We start from the raw sequence: 15426 nt of genomic DNA on the forward strand, positions 1-15426 counted from the left end.
CAGAGTAGAAGAACAAAGGAGCAGCCTTGCGACATGGAGCAACTTGCAGGGGGGGGGGGGGGGGAGAGCACATCCATGCGCACAGAAAAAGATGTGATCCTTAGGGTTGCCCCTTTCCTCTATTTATATAGGCCAAGAGGAGGAGGCCAACATGGAGAGGGGCTACCCCCATGGGGTGCACCCCATCTATGGCTGGCTGCACCCCAAGGGGTGCGCCATGTCCTCCAACCCTAGCCGCACCTAGGGGCTTACCCGTAGCGCCTCGAGACCGACACTATGAAGATCTACCAACCTCCCCATAGAAATCGATCCCAAGGTCACTGAAGCTTCACAAGGTGAACACACCAAAACGTGCCCGCCATATGGAAGAGTTGATATCACGACAGAGATTACAAACCATAATACACATACAGTATCTCATACAACCAGGGTTCTACGGCCAAAATCCAACTCATACAACGAAAGGGAAGAAGTAGGAATAAGAATTGCCTTAAGAAGGCACAATGTAAAGCAAACGACGTCCATAACCCTGGCCAGACCGTTGTGTGAAGGGCAACCAAGCTAATGTCGTCCATCACCATACATGTAAGTTGCATATGTATCTGTTGTTATTGTGGCAAGGATGAGTACTTTTGGTAGTCAACAAGTATCATTACCAAAGGTACTAGAACTAACAATACTTATGGGTGTGGTAGAGGTAAAGTGGTGTGGTTGCGACAAGCGGCTAAGCACTATACTATAATTACATCTATCAGATTAAGATGAGAAGCGCACCCAAAGAAGGAACTCTTGAACTAAACCTCATAATCTTCACCCACCTAGGCAAAACATAACACTACTTTGTCCTCTCCTTCGGCTATAAATCCTTTGAACAATTGGGTGATCCAACCGACCCGACAAAAAAGCTGCCCAAGAAGATTAGAAGGGTGTTCCGGGGACAGAAGTGGGAGAAGGAGAAGCGAGAAGGGGCGGTGACAAGATGACAGAGAGGTTCGAGGGCATTTTGGCGAAAAGGAGACATGTGTCAACCGCTCCGACGTGAAGGAGGAAAAGAAGGTGGAGAGATTTAATGTCTTTATGGCAGCAGCCGAGAGGAAGATCAACCTTGAAGGGAAGAAGACCAAACTGAAAAAGAGAAGGATTGAGCTCACTGCCGCTTCAGAGGATACTAGAGTGTTGACCATGAGAATGAACGACTTGGATGACGATGCGGTGACGATTGTGCGTGCCGTCCATGTCAAGATGTTGAAGCGTTTGGCGGTCGAGAAGGAGGCGAGTGGTGTGGAGTAGTTGGCGGCGGAGTGAGCGGTGAGGCTCAACCAGTCTAGCAAGGCAAAATTGCCTCTTTTTTTTTGGTGGGACCGTCGAATAGATACCTTTTTTTCAGGCGCATGTAAAACTATGAGCATTCCCTTTTTTTGTGATTGGGCTATGAACATCACGGTTAATTTGTTTATATTGCTATCTACTCCCTTCGTTTTAAAATAGATGACTTAATTTTGTACTAACTTTAATGAAATATTTGAAATAAAATTGGCCGAACATGAATACGATGATCGCCTCCCGTATCAATATCCGCTGTATGTCCGTTTTAGGGGTCATTGGAAATGATGCCCTGAGCTGGTTAGCATTTCTCTTCAGTCAGTGCGCTGGCGGTACCAAGTCCTGTCGCGTTCACGGTGTGAATCAGCAAAGCAACGCCGTGCGTTCACCCGCGTGCTCGACGGCGATCACTCATCAGCGGTCCTGCGTTTGTCGTCGCGTGGAGCCATCAACCATGGTCTCGCTGCTCGCGGTTGCGGTCTTTTGTCGTACTCCGTGACATCGATTAAACAAGTGAGGAGCCGGGGCCAGCCCAGCCGCGCACGGCACACATGGGGTGCCTGCGACCGCAGGTGCGAGCGACACCAGGCACGTCTCGACGCGCGAGCGGGGACTCGGGCTGTGTACTACTAGTACGTGGGTGGCGGAGGACGCGCGTACGTGGCCGCGAGGCGCGCTTGGTTTTCGATAGGGTGCACGTAGGCCGCACTCACTTGTGTCGTTCTTGCCGTACATTCTCTCGTCGTCTTCGAAAAGTATATACCCCTACGACGCAACTGCAAGTTCTTAGGCTCTCATTTTTATTTCTTTTGGATAAAAAAGGCACCGCCCCCGGTTTCGTTGGCTTTCAGCTCTAAAACGGCCGACCCGCAGGTCAAACAGCGTGTCTTTTCTTTTTGACAAGCTTTTCCTTTCATGCATCCCTATTTCTAGCGGACGCACGAAAAAGGAGATAAAAAAAGAAGAAGCTTTTATCGTGTTCTTTCTTTTTCCTTTTTATGGTGTTTATTTTTCAAACGTGTAGTCTGTGACATGTCACTTGTTCATGGGTATCTCAATCATAGTTTTGTAAATGCGACCTCGTGCTCGGAAAAGGATATTCAATATCTGGGAGACAATGACAGGTAGTGTTACCCACCAGCTTACGTAACGACTCTTAGGCAACTGAAAAGAAAAAGACTTGATGTCTAGTAAACGTCTGTAGCAACAACAATAATAGAACATTTCCTACTATAAAAGAAAAAAAGTGGACGTCCCCGCTTTGCCCCCCTCCCCCTCGTCCGGAGGCACTTGTCCGCGGCAAGAGGAGTGAGGACTTGTTTGTCTCTTTTTTAGGTTTTTGTTTTGCTGCCGACATCGATGAGATAATGGCGGCGATGATGTGATGGAATAAGGTCTCTTTGGTCTCTGTCTATTTTGGCGACGTTTGATTCGACGTCGACGAAGGGCTTGTGAGAGTTTATGTCTCTAGATTTGTTCGTTCCATTTGGATTTTGGCAGTTCATTTGTCTCTCAAAGAGAGCTATTGGCTGAGTATTGGTGTAACGACTTTCACATCATCTTTTGGATTATTCTCTGACTTCCACATCGTCTGTTATGCGTGGGGTGATACTCCAACCGATGTTGCTTTAGTGATTTATAAATCTTGTCTCAAGGGGCGAAATTGCTGTCTTCAACTGGTATGGCGAGTGCGTTCATAATATCATTTTCCTTTGTCATTGGATCAGTGTAATTTTTAATCTTTGATGAATGCTGTAAGGAAGAAGACTAGTATGGAGTACTTTTCAATCAAATTTTATTTGTTTTACCGACCGTTCTACATCCAGTTGTCGCTCCATTGTATATGCTTTTGTTTTCCAAAACATATTAATCAAATGTAAGATGCCCTTTAGATGTCTTTAGTTAAGAGAAACAATAATGATAGCAAAGACGTGTCAAGTTTAGAAGTGCAGTCCGACGTCCCAAGAAATGCCACAACGGTCAACATCCATCATGAATATTTCTACTCCTACCATACAGAATAAGCATATTACTTTAAACAGAGAATACAATCAAACCTTGACAACTCCTCGATTTTTCCTTTTTGTTGCTGCTAAAAAAAACTGCCACCAGGAGACAAACAGGAAATGGCGTATTCAACACTGAGAGCCGCGCACATGTTACACGTACCATTCATAAACTACATGAAAGCTGCAGATGTGCAGTATCCGATCAGATCACAGTGCAGATTCTGAAGACGTATGTTGTATACTAAGAGCATCTCTAGCAGACCCTTATATTACGGATTTTTATAATGTGTTTACAATTTATGAAAAAGGTGATTCAGTCGTAGCTCGTGCCAGCCCGCAAAATACATGTTTTTTTTATTTGGCACATATCTCACATATTACACAGAATTATGAATTCAATATAAGGAAAAATGTGAATATTACTAATCCAAATTACAATAATTATTCAAATCGCCAAAATAAACTAATAATTCAATACAAGAATTGTGCTAATACAATAATTACCCAATGATACAAATCACACATGAATTAAATGAAATTAATGTAAAATTGTTCGGTTTTACCACCCATGTCTTTGCCAATGGTGCTTAATGAGATCCTCCTGAAGCTGATAGTGGGTGTTTGCGTCTTCAATCTGTCAATATGTGTAAAGGAATGCTTGTATGCGGTGAGGGTCTCTAGTTGGCTTCACACGGCTACCGACATTGTCGTAGAAGAACTCCAAGTTCATGTCCCTTTGATCTTCGATGATCATGTTGTGAAGAATCACACAACATGTCATGATGTTGTTCAGGGTTCACTTGTCCCAAAAACGAGCAGCACCACGAGAAATGGTAAAGCTAGATTGCAAAACCTTGAAGGCTCTTTCAATATCTTTTCGGGCAGCATCTTGTGCCTTTGCAAATTCAATATGCTTCCTAGTTTTGGGTTTTATGATGCCCTTGACAGATGTACACCAAGAAGGGTAAATACCATCTGCAAGATAGTACCCCTTTGTGTGCTCACGCCCATTCACTTTGTAGTTACAAGTAGGAGCATCACCATTAGGCAGTCTAACAAACAAATAAGACCGTTGCAACACATTGATATCATTGAGAGTACCCGACATACAAAAAAGCAATGCCAAATCCATCAATCCTCGGATGCTATGGTCTCTAGCTCAATTGTTGCATCAAGAGACATGCCACAATACTGCCTGTGCCATGCCTTTGGGCAGTTTTTCCAAGACCAATGTATGCAATCAAAGCTTGCTAGCATGTCGCGCCAATATCACTTCTCATTTGCTATCATCAACTTTTTTATCTCTTTCTCGTTTGGTGCACGAAGATAGACAGGACCAAAGACGCGGATGATCACTTCGACGAACCTACACAGTGACTCAATTGTAGTATTGCTACCTCTTGAACTTGCGTTGGTTTTCCCTTGAAGAGGAAAGGGTGATGCAGCAATGTAGCGTAAGTATTTCCCTTAGTTTTGAGAACCAAGGTGTCAATCCAGTAGGAGACAACGCACAAGTCACCGAATACCCGCACAAACAATCAACAACTTGCACACAATGCGATAAGGGGGTTGTCAATCCCTTCACGGTCACTTGCAAAAGTGAGATCTGATAAAGATATATAAATGGTAAAGTGAATATTTTTGGTATTTTTGGTTTATAGATCAGAAAGTAAAAGATTGCAAAATAGTAGATCGGAAACTAGTAAGATGTAAACGAGATTCAATATAATGGAAAAGAGACCCGGGGCCATAGGTTTCAGTAGTGGCTTCTCTCAAGATAGCAAATATTACGGTGGGTGAATAAATTACTGCCGAGCAATTGATAGAAAAGCGCATAGTTATGACGATATCTAAGGCAGTGATCATGAACATAGGCATCACGTCCGTGTCAAGTAGACCAAAACGATTCTGCATCTACTACTATTACTCCACATATCGACCGACTCCTGCCTGCATCTAGAGTATAAAGTTCATAAAGAATAGAGTAACGCATTAAGTAAGATGACATGAATTAGAGGAATTAACTCAAGCAATATGATGAAAACCCCATCTTATTATCCTCGATGGCAATAATACAATACGTGCCTTGCTGCCCCTGCTGTCACTGGGAAAGGACACCGCAAGATTGAACCCCAAGCTAAGCACTTCTCCCATTGCAAGAAAAATCAATCTAGTAGGCCAAACTAAACCGATAATTCGAAGAGACCTGCAAAGATATCTAATCATGCATATAAGAATTCAGAGAAGAACCAAATAATATTCATAGATAATCTGATCATAAATTCACAATTGATCGGATCTCGGCAAACACACCGCAAAAGAGTATTACATCGAATAGATCTCCAAGAACATCGAGGAGAACATGGTATTGAGAATCAAAGAGAGAGAAGAAACCATCTAGCTACTAGCTATGGACCCAAAGGTCTGTGGTAAACTACTCACGCATCATTAGAGAGGCAATGGTGTTGACGAAGAAGCCCTTCGTGATCGAATCCCCCTCCAGCAGGATGCCGAAAAAGGCCCCTAGATGGGATCTCACGGGTACAGAAGGTTGCGGCGGTGGAAAAGTGTTTTCGTGGCTCCCCTGGATGTTTTCAGGGCATAAGAGTATATATAGGCGAAGGAGCTAGGTCAGGAGACCCCCGAGGGGCCCACAAGGTAGGGGGCGCGCCCTACCCCCTGGGGCGCGCCCTCCTGCCTTGCGGACGCCTCGCTGCGTCTCCAACTTCATCTCCAAGTCTTCTGGTTTCCTTCTGGTCCAAGAAAGATTATCGTGAAAGTTTCATTCCGTTTGAACTCCGTTTGGTATTCCTTTTCTGCAGAACTCTAAAATAGGCAAAAAAACAGAAACTGGCACTGGGCTCTCGGTTAATAGGTTAGTCCCTAAAATAATATAAAATAGCGTATAAATGCCTATTAAACATCCAAAACAGATAATATAATAGCATGGAACAATAAAAAACTATAGATATGTTGGAGACGTATCAAGCATCCCCAAGCTTAATTCCTGCTCGTCCTCGAGTAGGTAAATGATAAAAACAGAATTTTTGATGTGGAATGCTACCTTACATATTTATCCATGTAATTTTCTTTATTGTGGCATGAATGTTCAGATCCGAAAGATTCAAAACAAAAGTTTAATATTAACATAAAAACAATAATACTTCAAGCATACTAACAAGGCAATTATGTCTCAAAATAACATGGCCAAAGAAAGCTTATCCCTACAAAATCGTATAGTTTGGCTATGCTCCATCTCTGTCGCACAAAATACTCAAATCATGCACAACCCCGATGACAGGCCAAGCAATTGTTTCATACTTTGATGTTCTCAAACCTTTTCAACTTTACGCAATGCATGAGCGTGAGCCATGGACATAGCACTATGGGTGGAATAGAATGGTGGTTGCGGAGAAGACAAAAAGAGGGAGATGGTCTCACATTAACTAGGCGTATCAACGGGCTATGGAGATGCTCATCAATAGATATCAATGTGAGTGAGTAGTGATTGCCATGCAATTGATGCACTAGACCTATAAGTGTATGAAATCTCAAAAAGAAATTAAGTGGATGTGCATCCAACTTGCTTGCTCATGAAGACCTAGGGCATTTGAGGAAGCTCATCGTTGGAATATACAAGCCAAGTTCTATAATGAAAATTTTCCACTAGTATATGAAAGTGAAAAAATAAGAGACTCTCTAACATGAAGATCATGGTGCTACTTTGAAGCAGAAATGTGGAAAAAAGGATAGTGACATTGCCCCTTCTCTCTTTTTCTCTCATTTTTATTTGGCTTCTTTGGTCTTTTTTTATTATTATTTTGGCTTCTTTGGCCTCTCTTTTTCTATTTCCTCACATGCGACAATGCTCTAATAATGATGATCATCACACTTCTATTTACTTACAACCCGAAAAATTATAACTCAATACTTAGAACAAAATATGACTCTATGTGAATGCCTTCGGCGGTGTACCGGGATGTGCAATGAATCAAGAGTGACATGTATGAAAGAATTATGAAAGATGACTTTACCACAAATACGATGTCAACTACATGATCATGCAAAGCAATATGACAATGAGGAAGCACGTCATAATAAACGGAACGGTGGAAAGTTGCATGGAAATATATCTCGGAATGGCTATGGAAATGCCATAATAGGTAGGTATGGAGGCTATTTTGAGGAAGGTATATGGTGGGTGTATGGTAACGACGAAATGATGGAAGGGTGAGGGTGCGTATAATCCATGGACTCAACATTAGTCATAAAGAACTCACATACTCATTGCAAAAAGTCTATTAGTCATTGAATGAAGTACTATGCGCATGCTCCTATGGGGTTAGATTGGTAGGGAAAGACCATCGCTCGTCCCCGACCGCCACTCATAAGGAAGACAATCAATTAATATCTCATGCTCCAAATTTGTTACACAACGGATACCATACGTGCATGCTACGGGACTCACAAACCTCAACACAAGTATTTCTCAAATTCACAATTACTCCACTAGCATGACTCTAATATCACCATCTTCGTATCTCAAAACAATCATCAAGAATCAAACTTCTCATAGTATTCAATGCATTTTATATGAAAGTTTTTATTATATCCATCTTGGATGCCCATCATATTAGGACTAGTTTTATAACCAAAGAAAATTATCATGCTGTTCTAAAAGACTCTCAAAATAATATAAGTGAAGCATGAGAGATCAATAATTTCTATAAAATAAAGCCACCGCCATGCTCTAAAAAGATATAAGTGAAGTACTAGAGTATTCTAATAAATCACGATTCATGTGTGTTTCTCCCAAAAGGTGTGTACAACAAGGATGATTGTGGGAAACTAAAAGGCAAAGACTCAAATCATATAATACGCTCCAAGCAAAACACATATCATGTGGTGAATAAAAATATAGCCCCAAGTAAAGTTATTAATAGACGAAGACGAAAGAAGGGATGCCTTCCGGGGCATCCCCAAGCTTAGGCTTTTGGTTGTCCTTGAATATTACCTTGCGGTGCCTTGGGCATCCCCAAGCTTAGGCTATTGCCACTCCTTATTCCATTGTCCATCAAATCCTTATCCAAAACTTGAAAACTTCACAACACAAAACTCGACAGAAAATCTCATGAGCTCCGTTAGTATAAGAAAATAAATCACCACTTTAAGGTACTGTTGCAAACTCATTCTTTATTTATATTGGTTTAATATCTACTGCATCCCAACTTTTCCATGGTTCATACCCCCCGATACTACCCATAGATTCATCAAAATAAGCAAACAACACACGAAAAACAGAATCTGTTAAAAATAGAACAGTATGTAGTAATCTGTAACTATTGAATACTTATGTAACTATAAAAATCCAACCAAATTAGGAAAACCTGCGAAATTTGTGTACCAATCCAGAGAAAAATGAATAAGATCAAAAGCACGTTTCTGTGAATTTTAAAAACTAATTTACTAAGCGCAAAAGTTTCTGATTTTCAGCAGGATCAACACAACTATCACCGTAAGCTATCCTAAAGGTTTCACTTGGCACAAACACTAATTAAAACATAGAACCACATCTAACCAGAGGCTAGATGATTTATTTATTACTAAACAGGAACAAAAAGCAAAGAACAAAAATAAAATTGGGTTGCCTCCCAACAAGCGCTATCATTTAACGCCCTTAGCTAGGCATAAAAACGCGAATAGATCTAGGTATTGCCATCTTTAGTATGCAATCCATAAGTGGTTCTCATGATAGATTCATATGACAATTTAATTTTCTTCCTAGGAAAGTGTTCCATGCCTTTCGTTAACGGAAATTGGAATCTAATGTTTCCTTCTTTCATATCAATAATTGCACCAATCATTTTAAGGAAAGGTCTAACAAGAATAATAGGGCATGTAGGATTGCAATCTATATCAAAAATAATGAAATCTACGGGCACATAATTCCTATTTGCAACAATAAGAACATAATTAATCCTTTCCGTAGGTTTCTTGATAGTGGAATCTGCAAGATGCAAATTTAAAGAACAATCATCAAGTTCACGGAATCCTAACACATCACACAAAGTTTTTGGAATCGTGGAAACACTAGCACCCAAATCACACAAAGCATATCATTCATAATATTTAATCTTAATCTTAATAGTAGGTTCCCCCTCATCATAAAGTTTTCTAGGGATAGAAACTTCTAATTCAAGCTTTTCTTCAAAACATTGCATCATAGCATCAACGGTATGTTTAGTAAAAGCTTTGTTTTGATTATAAGCATGAGGGGAATTTAACATGGATTGCAATAAGGAAATACAATCTATTAAAGAACAATTATCATAATTAAATTCCTTGAAATCCAAAAAATTGGGTTCATTGCTACTTAAAGTCTTGACCTCTCCAATCCCACTTTTATCAATTTCTGCATCTAGGTCTAAAAACTCCAAATGATTGGGATGCCTTTTAACTAAAGTTGACTCACTCCAGTCCCATATTTATAAAGATTCATATTGGAAAACAAAGATTTAATAGGATTCACATCAATCACTTTTAGATCTTCATCATTATTATCATGAAAACTAGAAGAACACGCTTTTACAAACCAATCTTTTTTAGCACGCATCTTAACAGTTCTTTCTTTGCACTCATAAATGGAAATTCGCATGGATTTGAGAGACTCATTGATATCATGCTTAGGTGGGATAGATCTAAGTTTCAAATAATCAACATCAAGAGAAATTCTATCCACGTTCCTAGCCAAATCATCGATCTTGAGAAATTTTTCCTCAATCAAAGCATTGAAATTCTTTTGCGAACTCATAAATTCTTTAACACTATTCTCAAAATCAGAGGGCGTCTTATTAAAATTTCCATAAGAATTGTTGTAGGAATTTCCATAATTATTAGAGGAATTACTAGGAAACGGACTAGGATTAAAATTGCCTCTATACGTGTTGTTACCAAAATTGTTCCTACCAACAAAATTCACATCCATAGATTCATTATTATTCTCAATCAAAGTGGACAAAGGCATATCATTGGGATCAGAAGAAACACTTTTATTAGCAGATAATTTCATAAGTTCATCCATCTTTCCACTCAAAACATTAATCTCTTCAATCACATGAACTTTTTTACTAGTGGATCTTTCGGTGTGCCATTGAGAATAATTAACCATGATACTATCTAGGAGCTTAGTAGCCTCTCGTGATTTCCATAAAAGTGCCTCCCGTGACCGAATTTAAAACATTTCTAGAAGCAAAATTCAATCCGGCATAATTTTTTTTGTATAATCATCCACAAATTCAAACCATGTGTAGGGCAATTATCATCAATTTCATCGTCTCCCAAGATTGTGTAACAAGCTCATGATCAAGTTGCTTAAAATTCATAATATCGTTCCTAAGGGAGATGATCTTAGCCGGAGGGAATTACTTAGAGATGAAAGCATCTTTACACTTATTCCACGAATCAATACTATTTTTAGGCAAAGATGAAAACCAAGTTTGAGCACGATCTCTAAGCGAAAACGAAAATAGCTTCAATTTAACAATATCATTATCCACATCTTTCTTCTTCTGCATATCGCACAAATCACTGTTTAGATGGGATGCGACATCTTCACTAGGAAGGCCAGAAAATTGATATTTCATAACAAGATTCAGCAAAGCGACATTAATTTCACAAGATTCAGCATTAGTAGTGGGAGCAATCGGAGTGCTAATAAAATCATTGTTGTTGGTATTGGAAAAGTCACACGATTTGGTATTATCATGAACCATCATGACAAAGCAAGCAATCAACACACAAGCACACAGGAAGCAAGCGAAAAGAGACGAACGGAAGAGGGGCGAAGAAAAGGCAAAGGTTTTCGTAAATCGTTTTAGAAGTGGGGGAGAGGAAAACGAGAGGCGAATGGCGAATAATGTAATGCAAGAGAGAAGAGTTTATGATGGGTACTTGGTATGGCTTGACTTGACGTAGATCTCCCCAGCAACAACGCCAAAAATCCTTCTTGCTACCTCTTGAGCTTGCGTTGGTTTTCCCTTGAAGAGGAAAGGGTGATGCAGCAAAGTACCGTAAGTATTTCCCTCAGTTTTGAGAACCAAGGTATCAATCCAGTAGGAAACAACGCACAAGTCACCGAATACCTGCACAAACAATCAACAACTTGAACCCAGTGCGATAAAGCGGTTGTCAATCCCTTCACGGTCACTTGCAAAAGTGAGATCTGATAGAGATAGATAAATGGTAAAGTAAATACTTTTGGTATTTTTGGTTTATAGATCGAAAAGTAAAAGATTGCAAAATAGTAGATCGGAAACTAGTAAGATGTAAACAAGATTCAATATAATGGAAAAGAGACCTAGGGGGTCGTAGGTTTCAGTAGTGGCTTCTCTCAAGATAGCAAATATTACGGTGGGTGAACAAATTACTGCCGAGCAATTGATAGAAAAGCGCATAGTTATGACGATGTCTAAGGCAATGATCATGAACATAGGCATCATGTCCGTGTCAAGTAGACCGAAACGATTCTGCATCTACTACTATTACTCCACACATCAACCGACTCCTACCTGCATCTATAGTATTAAGTTCATAAAGAACAGAGTAACGCATTAAGTAAGATGACATGATGTAGAGGAATTAACTCAAGCAATATGATGAAAACCCCATCTTTTTATCCTCAATGGCAACAATACAATACGTGCCTAGCTGCCCCTACTATCATTGGAAAAGGACACCCCAAGATTGAACCCAAAGCTAAGCACTTCTCCCATTGCAAGAAAGATCAATCTAGTAGGCCAAACTAAACCAATAATTCGAAGAGACTTGCAAAGATATCAAATCATCCATATAAGAACTCAGAGAAGAACCAAATAATATTCATAGATAATCTAATCATAAATCCACAATCAATCGGATCTCGGCAAACACACCGCAAAAGAGTATTACATCGAATAGATCTCCAAGAACGTCGAGGAGAACATGGTATTGAGAATCAAAGAGAGAGAAGAAGCCATCTAGCTACTAGCTATGGACCCGAAGGTCTGTAGTAAACTACTCATGCATCATCAAAGAGGAAATGGTGTTGATGAAGAAGCCCTCCATGATCGAATCCCCCTCTGGCAGCATGCCGAAAAAGGCCCCTAGATGGGATCTCATGGGTACAGAAGGTTGCGGTGGTGGACAAGTGTTTTCGTGGCTCCCCTGGATGTTTTCAGGGTATAAGAGTATATATAGGCGAAGGAACTAGGTCAGGAGACCCCCGAGGGGCCCATGAGGTAGGGGCGCACCCTACCCCCTGGTGCGCGCCCTCCTACCTCGTGGCCGCCTCGCTGCGTCTCCGACTTCACCTCCAAGTCTTCGGGTTTCCTTCTGGTCAAGAAAGATCATCGCGAAAGTTTCATTCCATTTGGACTCCGTTTGGTATTCCTTTTCTACAAAACTCTAAAATAGGCAAAAAAAACAGAAACAGGCACTAGTTCTCGGTTAATAGGTTAGTCCCAAAAATAATATCAAATAACATATAAATGACTATTAAACATCGAAAATAGATAATATAATAGCATGGAACAATAAAAAACTATAGATATGTTGGAGACATATCAAGTATCTTTGCCAATGCGAAGATATTCATCGACATAGTCAGCCGGAATACCATATGCAATCACCCGCATAGCTGCCGAGATTTTCTGATATGCGCTAAAATCCAACAAGCCCGCGACGTTTCTCCTTTGAGTAAAACAACGAGAATTTGTAACGACGAAACCTTGAAGGATTTGAGTCTTTGTGCATACCATGCTAGCGAGTTTGATGTAGGGACTAGCACGGGGATACATGGCTCTGGCGGCAGGGAAGATTGAAAAGGGGCGTGCGAGGGTCCTCGAGGAGCTCGGGTCGCCGTCGACTTTGCCGATCTGCTCCATCAGCGTAAGAGCAAATCCCACCGTCACGTTGGCCTTGCTCGACCCTCCCTTGATCCCGCAATTTCGTGACGGGTTTGTTTTGGCCACAGAGCATGAGAGCGAGCTAGCCGAGCTACCGGAGTTTGTTTGAGCTTTGGAGTAGCCGCCATTTGCCGGACACTGTCGTCGCCATAAGAACTCGCAGAGCCCCGCCGCCTGCTCCACTCGATCTCCCTCCCGACGTCGCACTCCTTTGACACCTCTGGTTAACCTGCAGCGCACCAGAATGACGACGCCACCGATGCCCAACATCTCCGGAGCACGCCGGATTTCAGGAACTCACCACGCCACTCGAGGGAGCCCCGTCGCCGTTGAACACCACCACTACCTCCGCCGCTCGACGCCGCACCCATCCGTCACTTCGCCCTCGCCGGAGAACCGCAACCGCCGACACCCGAACTGCTGCCATTGTCCCCTGGTCGGTGAGCACACGCGCGCACAGCACAACCTGAGCCAACCGCGTGCTGCCACATGGCAATCAGCTACAGTACACGAATGATCAGCGCGGGAGTTTTCTGTTGTTTTTTTCAGATTTGCACCAAAACTTCAAATAGCTATAACTTTTAGCCTATATACTATTTTTAGGTGATTCTTTTTCCTATGCACTCACAAAAAACAGCACTTTATCACAGTACCAAAATCTCACATGTTTGCACTTTTCAAAATTGATTTCGTTCGAATTTGAATCAAAACTTCTAGAGGTCATAACTCTCAAATCGTTTGTTGGAATCGAGTGTTTATTTTTGCGTTGTGAGTGTAGTGCAATTCAGGTGTTTTGTACTTGCTGTTATGTGCATTTAAAATGGTTTTCTTGCTGTTGGTTTTATTTTGGTTCTATTTCAGTTCGATGATTGATTTGTTGATTGTGTGAAACGTGTAGATTGTCCGGAGTGCGACGCGAGCTATTGTCGAGCTATTGTCAGGAGTGTGACTTTTTGAACCAGAACCAAGGCAAGTTACATGTTGATCATCCTTTACCTATTGTTTTCTATGCATGCAGTATATATCACACTTTGAATTTATGCATGTATAGGAATACTATATTATTTTGGCTATGCTGTTCAGCTATCTTCCCATCCTTGCAAATCATGGTAGTTGTAGTTGCTATGCTTTGTAGACGGGGGTGGTTTGTGTATACATTGAGTTTATGTGAGGATTATATATATAACTAAATTGAGTAGTAATTAAGGATTTAATTCACCTTCGGGCGAAAGTGGTATTGTTTGGTGTTGAGGGAAGGCATCATGGGGTCTTGCACCTTTTCTAAGGCCATGCGCAGTGCACCCTAAGTGGAATGCCGCCCAGGTTCAAAAAGATCAGACAAACTTAGTGACTAGTAGCTTCCATGTGCAGCCACTGGCTATATGGGCTCAGGCTTAGTTGATCAGTTGTTGAAACCCTTGCCCAGACAGTGTCGATAGATGTAGCATATGTAGGTGGGATGTGGTTGTCAGGTGGTTAAGGGACCTCTTGTGAAAGACTTAGTCTCAATCTTTGGATTGGGTCCAGTGGGTAAAGCGTACAAAACTCTGCAGAGTATTAAAACTAATCATGATTAGTCGTGTCCCCGGTTATGGACAAATTTGAGCGACTATGCCATTACAATTGTTGGATGATCTTGACAGACGGAAAAAATTGCGCCCGAGCTATCATCTTGACCTCCGGAAGGCGGAGAGAGAAGGATGCTGAGACCGCCGGAGACTCCGCCTTCGCTGCGGTGGATGGTGACATTCTCTACTACATCCCTCGACGGTAGGCAAGACTGGCGTCCCAGAACCCTCTGGCTCGATCGCCCCCACAACTTCCTCTTCTTGAGGAATGTCGATGGCAAGGTCGAGGAAGGAAGGTTGCTTCGAGACGGGGAATGGGTCGCATCGGGTTCCGAGATGGTACTGCTCGACTGCGTCGTGCACGTTGGTCACCGCGTGCACCCGGATCGGCGTCGGCCCACCCTTGCGTCAGGTGATCTATCACCCAAGGCTCTCTCTCCGGCGTCGACTTCGCAAAGGCCGGATCACGGTTCAAGGTTCTGTCCGTCGAAGGGGATGAACCGGAAGTGGATGCGGAGGCGGGTTGCTTGGTGTTGGCGAGTCAAGTTGCGGAGGCGGCTCTCTCCGGTGCTGAGTGTGACGAAG

Source organism: Triticum dicoccoides, chromosome 1B, assembly GCF_002162155.2.
Source record: "Triticum dicoccoides isolate Atlit2015 ecotype Zavitan chromosome 1B, WEW_v2.0, whole genome shotgun sequence".
NCBI lineage: Eukaryota > Viridiplantae > Streptophyta > Magnoliopsida > Poales > Poaceae > Triticum > Triticum dicoccoides.